At 39.9% G+C, this 9147-nt stretch overlaps 1 non-coding gene across 1 annotated transcript; it reads left to right on the top strand.

The window, feature by feature from the left end:
- Window positions 1-330: 330 nt before the first annotated feature.
- Window positions 331-434, top strand: LOC112438999 (small nucleolar RNA U13). The gene has a single exon (XR_003027307.1). It is a non-coding gene; the product is annotated as a small nucleolar RNA U13 (small nucleolar RNA).
- The last annotated feature ends 8713 nt before the right edge of the window (window positions 435-9147 follow it).

Here is a 9147-nt window from a genome sequence, read left to right as displayed (position 1 = left end):
TAAATAAAGTGGCTGAGCACAGTGGCTCATGCCTGTAATCCCAGCACTTTGGGAGGCCAAGGCTGGCGGATCACTTGAGGCTAGGAGTTCGAGACCAGCCTGGCCAACATAATGAAACCCCATCTCTATAAAATATACAAAAAAACTAGCCAGGTGTGGTGGCTCACACGTATAGTCCCAGCTACTCAGGAAGCTGAGGCAGGAGGATTGCTCGAACCTTGGAGGCAGAGGTTGCAGTGAACCGAGATCGTGCCACTGCACTCCAGCCTGGGTGACAGAGTGAGACCCCTGTCTCGAAAAATTTTTGAAATTGAAAAAATAAACGAAGTGACCCTTTTGTAGTTCATAAGCATGATGATTGAGTTTTCAGGTGCATGGGTGAGATGTGCCTCCCTCAAATCTTGTTCAGACATTGGCACATTACCTCTCTGATGGGAAGAGAAATAATTAAATTAAATTAAATAATAAATTAAGCAAAAACTAATAGAATTGCAAGGAGAAATAGCCAAGTCCACAATTATGGTCTGAGAACTTGCTGACCCTCTCTCAATAATTATAAAACAAGAAAACATATAATTAGTGTGAATACAGATGACTTGAAAACACTATCAACCAAATTGACTTAATAGACATTCATAGAACTCTCCACCCAGTAACAGCAGAATATACACGCTTTTCAAGTGCACATGAACATTTACCAAGATAGACCATAATCTAGGCCATAAAACAAGTAAGTCTCAGTATGCTTTTTTTTTTTTTTTTTTTTTGTAATGGAGTCTCGCTCTGTCACCCAGGCTGGGGTGCAGTGGTACCATCTCGGCTCACTGCAACCTCTGCCTCCCAGATTCAAGAGATTTTCCTGCCTTAGGCTCCCAAATAGCTGAGATTATAGGCACCTGCCATCACGCCTGGCTAATTTTTGTATTTTCAGTAGAGACAGGGTTTCACCATTTTGGCCAGGCTGGTCTTGAACTCCTGACCTCAGGTGATTCGCCTGCCTCGGCCTTCCAAAGTGCTGGGATTATAGGAGTGAGCCACCATCCCTGGCCTTCAGTATATTTTTAAAAATTCAAGTCTTTACAAAGTATATTCTCTGACCACAATGAAATTATAAATTAATAGTAAAAAGATAGCTAGAAAATCCAAAATATTTGGAAACTAAATAACACACCTCTGAATAATCTGTGATTGAAAGAGGAAGTCTCAAAGTAAATTTAAAAATATTTTCCACTAAAGGAAAATGAAAACAAAGCAGTATTTAGAAATTTATATACTAAATGATTAAATAAAAAAGAAGGTCTCAAATCCAGGACCTCATCTTTCACCCTAAGAAACTAGAAAGACAAGAACAACTGAAGAAAAGAAAGTAGAAGAAAGAGAGATCAAAGAAAAAAATCAATAAAATACGCCTGTAATCCTAGCACTTTAGGGGACCGATGTGGGTGGATCACTTGAAGTCAGGAGTTCAAGACCAGCCTGGCCAACATGGTGAAACCCCGTCTCTACTAAAAATACAAAAATTAGTCAGAAATTGCTTGATCCCAGAAGATGGAGGTTTCCGTGAGCCGAGATCACCCCACTACACTCCAGCCTGGGCAACAGAGTGAGACTGTCTCAAAAAAAAAATGTAATAAAATAGAAAATCATATAAATAATAGTGAAAATCAGTGAAACCAAGGGCTGGCTTTTCGAGATCAATAAAATTGATAAACTTCTAGCCAGATGATGAGGAAAAAATAAATATGAAAGCTGATCATAAGAATTGGGTTATTCTTGTCATTCCCAACTAAAACAGAGTCAAGAAGCCACCAGAGGAAAATCACTCAGGGTATAAAACGTTACTCTGAGAATGTAATTCTCGTAAGTATGGCTGCTGAAACTGCCTGTTGTAACCTAAAACCAGTTTTATCTATAGCTTCTGAGATAATTTGCTGCAACTCTAGAACTAATTTTGCCCATCACTGTTGCTCACCTATTCGGGCTTCCCAACTTTACAAACCTTTACTAGTGGCAATGAACTTTCTCAAAGAGCAATACGTGACATTTCTTCTTCTTTTTAATAAAACCTCTAACCTTGCCTTTGCTCTTCAGGCATACCAAAGGCCACCTGGTCTGCGTGTATGCCCTAAATTACAATTTTCTCTTCCCAAATAAAACATTAAGTTTAGAGATTCAGCTCTACATCTTTATTTTGATTTCAATATACAAAACACAAATAGTCAATATCAGCAATGAGTGAGGTGACATCACTACAGATCCTCTAGGTATTAAAAGGATAATAAAGAAATATTATGAGCAATTCTATGCCAATAAATTTGAAAAATTAAATGAAATAGATAGATTTCTAGGAAGACAAACTACCAAAGCTTACTCAAGAAGAAATGGATAACATAATGACATTAAGCCTTTTAAATAAATTGAGTTTGTTGTTAAAAACTTTCCCACAAAGAAAATTCCAGGCCCAGATGGTTTCACTGGTGAGTTCCAGCAAACTTTTAAGGAAACATATGAACAAAATCTTCCAGAAAACTGAATCAGAAAAAATAATTACTAACAGATTCTATGAGACCAGCATTCAATAATATCAAAACCAGATAAAGGCATTACCAGAAAATTTGATGAATTTCCTTCATGAACATATGCAACAACTGTTAACAAAATTTTAGCAAATCGAATCGAACAATGTATAAAAAGGATAATACATCAACAGCCAACGCAGTTTATTCCAGAAATACAAGTTTGTTCTCATATTTGAAAATTAAGTAATGTAATCCACCACGTCAACAGACTAAACTCCAAACCAAAATGAAGCAAGAAAGCGTACGATTATCTCTAGTAGATGGGAGGAAAAGCATTTGACAAAGCCCGACCCCTATTTCTGACAAAAATTCACAGCAAACCAGGAACATTGGTAAACTTCCTCAATCAGATAAAGGGTATCTACAAAAACTCTACAGCTAACATCATGGAAAGACTGAATGCTTCCTTCTTACAATCAGATTCAAGGCAATGATGACCCCTCTCACCATTTCTATGTAACATTTGTACTGAATGTTGAAGCCATTGCATAAAGCCAAGAAGTATTAAAAGGTATCTAGATTGGAAAGGAAGAAATAAAACTGTGTTTATTTACAGAAGACGTGATCATCTACATAGAAAATTCTTCTGAATCCACATAAAAGCTACTAGAACTACCATATAGAGGGTAAAATTACACCACTGTATAACTCAGACATTCCACTCCTGGACATTTACTCAAAAGAAATAAAGACATATGTTAATAAAGTGAGTTTAGCAGAGTTGCAGGACACAAGACTAAATATATAAAAATCAGTGGTATTTCTAGATTCTCACAATAAAGAAGCAGAAATTGAAGTAAAATTAATACCATTTACAATAATAGCACCAGAAATGTTAAGTACTAAAGGATAAATCTGACAGGAGATGTGTAAGACCTATATACAGGGAACTACAAAACGTTGCTGAAAGAAATTAAAGAAAACTTAAATACATGGAGAGAAATATATATTCATGGATTGAATGACCCAATATCCTTAAGAGGTCAGTTCTCACTAAATTGTTCCAAACTCAACACACTTTCAATAAAATTCTAGCAAGCTTCTTTGGTAGAAATTTAACATATTGGCCAGGCACGGTGGCTCACTCCTGTAATCCCAGCACTTTGGAAGTTCGAGGCGGTGGATCACTTTGAGGCCAGGAGTTTTAGACCAGCCTGGCCAACAAGGTGAAACCCCGTTTCTACTAAACACACAAAAATTAGCCAGGCATGGTGGCGCATGCCTACAATCCCAGTTACTCAGGTGGCTGAGGCAGGAGAACTGCTTGAACCTGGGAGGCAGAGGTTGCAATGAGCTGAGATTGTGCCACTACACTCCAGCCTGGGTGACAGAGTGAGACTCTCTCAAACAAAGAAGAAAAGATAAACAAACAAAAAAAGAAAATTGACATGTTAATTCTAAAATTAATATGAAAATTTAAAAATTTAAAATACCAAAGTAATTTTGAAAAATAACAAAGCTGGAAACTGGTCTTGCCTGACTTTGAGACTTGTAAAGCTATAAAAATTAAGACAGTGTGATAATAATCTCAAACTATACAAATAGTTAAACATGACAAAACAGGTAGACCCATATATATATATAGATAGCTGATTTTCAAGAGACATGCAAAGTTAATTCATGGGCAAAAAGATAGTCTTTTCAATAAATGGTGTTAAAATAATGGTTATTCATATGCAAAAAAAATGAACATTGATCCATACATCACACCATACACAAAATTTAACTCAAAATCTATTGGAGACTTAAATGTAAAACCTAGAACTACAAAAAACTTAGAAGAAAAAAATAGAAAAAAAAATCTTTGTGGTCTTGAGTTAAGCAACAATCTCTTAGATACAATACCAAAAACACAATACATGAGGGGGAAAAAAAAAAAAAACAGATAAATGGACTTCTTCAATATTAAGAACCTCTTCTCTTCAAGCCAGGTGTAATGGTTCATGCCTGTAATCCCAGAGTTTGGGGAGGCTGAGATGATCGTTCAAGGCCAGGAGTTCCAGACCAGCTTCAGTAATACAGTGAGATTAAAAAAATTTTTTTTAATTAGCCAGGTATGGTGGTATGTGCCTGCATTCCCAGCTACTCAGGAGGCTGAGGTGGGAGGATCACTTGAGCCCAGAAGTTTGAGGCTGCAGTGAGCTATGATTGCACCACAGTATTCCAGCCTGGGTGACAAGACAAGATCTTGTCTCAAAAAAAAAAAAAAAGAAAAAATTTCTGTTCTGCTCTTCAAAATCACTGTTACAAAATACAAGCCACAGGCTAGGGGAGAATATTTGCAAAGCACATATGTGATAAAGCACTTGTATTCGCAATATACACAGAATTCTCAAAACTGGATAATAAGAAAACCAACAACTTCACAATAAAATGAGCAAAAGATATGAACAATAAAGAAGATATATGGATGGCAAATATGCACATGAAAATAAGCTCAGCATTGTTTGTCATTACAAAATGGAAACTGAAACCTCAATAGACACCACTGAATAGAATGCGTGAAATTTAAAAGACTGATCATACCAAATATTAGTAAGCATGTGGAACAACTGGAACTCTCACTCACTGCTGGTGAAAAGCTAATATGGTACAAATATTTTGGAAGATGAAATGGCTGGGCTGTGTCCCCACCCAAATCTTATCTTGTAGTTCCCATAATTCCCACATGTTGTGGGAAGGACCTGGTGAGAGATGACTGAATCATGGGGGCGGGACTTTCCCATGCTGTTCTCGTGATAGTGAACGGTTCTCACAAGATCTGATGATTTTTAAAAACAGGAGTTTCTGCACAAGCTCTCTCTCTGCCTGCTGCCATCCACCTAAGATGTGACTTGCTCCTCCTCGCCTTCCACCATGATTGTGAGGCCTCCCCAGCCATGTGGAACTGTAAGTCCAATAAACCTCTTTCTTTTGTAAATTTCCCAGTCTTGGGTATGTCTTTATCAGCAGTGTGAAAACAGACTAATATAGAAGATAATTTGGTAGTTTCTTAAAAAACAACAATATAGCCAGGAGTGGTGGCTCATGCCTGTAATCCCAGCACTTTGGGAGGCCAAGGCAGGCGGATCACCTGAAGTCAGGGGTTCAAGACCAGCTTGGCCAGCATGGTGAAACCCTGTCTCTACTAAAAATACAAAAATTAGCTGGGCGTAATGGCGCACGCCTGTAATCCTAGCTACTCGGGGCACTGAGGCAGGAGAATTGCTTGAACCCAGGAGGCGGAGGGTGCAGTGAGCCAAGATTGTGCCACTGCACTCCAGCCTGGGCGACAGAGTGAGATTCTGTCTCAAAAAATAAGAAGAAGAAAATAAAATAAGAAAATACACCTCTATATGACCTAGCTCCTAGATATTTATCCAAGAGAAATGAAGGCATATAGCCATGCAATGAATTTTACATGGCTGTTCATAGCAGCTTTATTTGTAATAACCAAACAATAGAAGCAACCCAAATGTCCTCAATAGGAATGAATAAGCAAAGTATAAGACATCTAAACAAGAGACTACTACTCCACAATAAAACGCCATGAACTGTTGATAGAAATGGCAATGCAGGTGGGGTGCGGTGGCTCATGCCTGTAATCCCAGCACTCTGGGGGGCCGAGGCAGGTGGATCACCTGAGGTCGGGAGTTTGAGACCAGCCTGATCAACATGGAGAAACCCCGTCTCTACTAAAAATACAAAATTAGCCGGGCATGGTGGCACATGACTGTAATCCCAGCTACTCGGGAGGCTGAGGCAGGAGAATCTCTTGAACCTGGGAGGCGGAGGTTGTGGTGAGCTGAGACCACGCCATTGCACTCCAGCCTGGGCAACAAGAGTGAAACTCTGTCTCAAAAAAAAAAAAAAAAAAAAAAGAAAAGAAAAGAGAAGAAAAAAAAGAAATGGCAATTCAGATAAATCCCAATATAATTATGCTGAGAGCTGGACATCGTGGCACAGGCCTCTGTTCTCAGCTACGCAGGAGACTGAGGTGGGAGGATCCCTTGAGCCCAGAGCTCGAGGCCAGCCTAGGCAATATAGCAAGGCCTCATCTCTCTCTCTCTCTATATATATATATATACTCTCTCTATATGTGTGTGTGTATATATATATATATATATATATATATATATATATATACATACTGAGTAAATGAAGCCAGATCAAAACAAGTACATACTGTATGAATCCATTATATAAAACTCTAGGCCGGGCACTGTGACTCACGACTGTAATCCCAGCATTTTGAGAGGCTTAGGTGGATGGATCAACCTAGGTCAGGAGTTCGAGACCAGCCTGGCCAACATGGTGAAACCCCTAAAAATACAAAAATTAGCTGGGTGTGGTGGCGGGTGCCTGTAATCCCAGCTACTCGGGAGGCTGAGGCAGGAGAATCGCTTGAACCCTGGAGGTGGAGGCTGCAGTGAGCTGAGATTGTGCCATTGCACTTCAGTGTGGGCAACAAGAGTGAAACTCTGTCTCAAAAGAAAAGAAATAAATAAAAAGTAAAAATAAAATTATAGAAAATGCCAACTACTTTATATTGACAGAAAGCCTGGGAATGGGGAGAGAAGCAGAAGAGAGGGATGACAAAGAGACACAAGGGGCCAGGCGCAGTGGCTCACCTGTGTAATCCCAGAACTTTGGGAGGCCGAGGCGGGCAGATTCCTTGAAGTCAGGAGTTCAAGACCAGCCTGGCCAACATGGTGAAACCTCGTCTCTACTAACAATACAAAAATTAGCCTGGTGTGGTGGCGGGTGCCTGTAATCCCAGCTACTGGGAAGGCTGAGGCAGGAGAATTGCTTGAACCCAGGAGGCGGAGGTTGCAGTGAGCTGAGATGGCACCACTGCACTACAGCCTGGGCAACAGAGAGAGACTCGTTCTCAAAAAAAAAAAAAAAAAAAAAAAGAGAGACACAAGGAAGCTTTGGGGGTGATGGACATGCTCATTATCCTGATGATGGTGATGGTTACTCAAATGTATGCATGTGTCAAAATTCATCAGATTGTACATTTTAACGTGAGGTTTGCTGTCTGTTAATTATACCTCAATAAGCTGTTAAAGATAAAAAGAGTAAAAAAAAGAGTAAAAAAATCCCTTACATGAGAATGCTTCCGGAGTTGTTGGAGAGGAGGCCTGGAGCCCAGCTGGGCATGAGAGAGCAGTCGCTCCAGTTTGGAGAAGGAGGATGGGATGCTCCAGGGAGGACATTTCCAAGGAACAAATGGAAGACATAGCTGGCTTTTGTGTTTGAAGGCACTCATTACAATACTGAGGAGGCTGGGCGGGGTGGCTCACCTGTAATCCCAGTACTTTGGGAGGCTGAGGCAGGCGGATCACTTGAGGTCAGGAATTCGAGACCAGCCTGGCCAACATGGTGAAACCCCATCTCTATTAAAAATGCAAAAATTAGCCGGGTGTGGTGCCACATGCCTGTAATCCCAGCTACTCAGGAGGCTGAGACAGGAGAATCGCTCAAACCTGGGAGGCAGAGGTTGCAGTGAGCCAAGATTGTGCCACTGTACTCCAGCCTGAATGAGTGAGACTCTGTCGCTAAATAAATAAATAAATAAATAAATAAAAGTACTGAGGAAATACAGTTCTACTGAAGAGGTGGGGGGTGAATTAGAGATAGATACACAGAAAGCTTAGTAAACAGCATGAGGCAATTATTAATTGCAAAGAAAGCAAAAAAAGTTCTATAAGACAAGAAATGTAATGGACAAAAAATGGCTCTATTCCAAATATATTAATATAGTCATGAAAATGTGAGTAATGATGGTTTAGCCAAATTGATAGAATATATCTGGGAAGATGGAGTGGGAATTGGTGTAAGGCTGAGCTGTTAGGGCAAGAGGAAGAGGTGTAAAATCTCATCCACCACACCTAGAAGTCAAAACGCAAAAACCTAAAAGTAGTAGATGAAGAAATGGTAATGTAAGCATAGTATTTACACTGAGGGAGGTAAATAGCAGAGACAGCTGAAGGGAATAATCACCATTGCCTCTAGGGAGTGGGAATCGGGAGGGAAGTCTGGGGCCTTAGATTGCTGGTTGTTGTCAAAAGCCAACACTCTCTGGTTTTTCAACTATTTGTAAATATCCCTTAGACATGATAAAACTAAATTTAAGAAACTGTATGGGAAAAGTCCTGGGAGAGCATGACTACAAATTAAAACAGTGATTTCAACTCTTTATTTTCCCCCGGTTTAATTTGTACTGGTCCTGGGTCTTTCCAAGACCATTTATTACTTTCATAAAGAATAAAATAAATGAGTGAATAAATGCAGGTGAACAAAACCCATCCCATTGCTAATTCTCAAGAAAGTGGAGGACAAGACTGAAAAGAAGGTAGGAACCAAGATGGAAAATCCCAGAGACGGGAGCCGCTGGCCAGGTTCCTGGCACACAGCGTTGGAAGAAGCAGCCTTCCCCTGGGAAACCACCAAGGAGTCATTCCAGGACAGCAGCTGGGCTTCCGGAGAACCGGTGCCCGCTGACTACTGTAAGGTTAGGCCCCTGCGGCCCCTCCTACACACACAATAACGATAATAAATATAAACACACAAAACAGCGAAGCCT

The sequence above is a fragment of the Pan paniscus genome, chromosome 12, assembly GCF_029289425.2.
Source record: "Pan paniscus chromosome 12, NHGRI_mPanPan1-v2.0_pri, whole genome shotgun sequence".
Lineage (NCBI taxonomy): Eukaryota > Metazoa > Chordata > Mammalia > Primates > Hominidae > Pan > Pan paniscus.
This window is presented reverse-complemented; position numbering and strand designations above follow the sequence as displayed.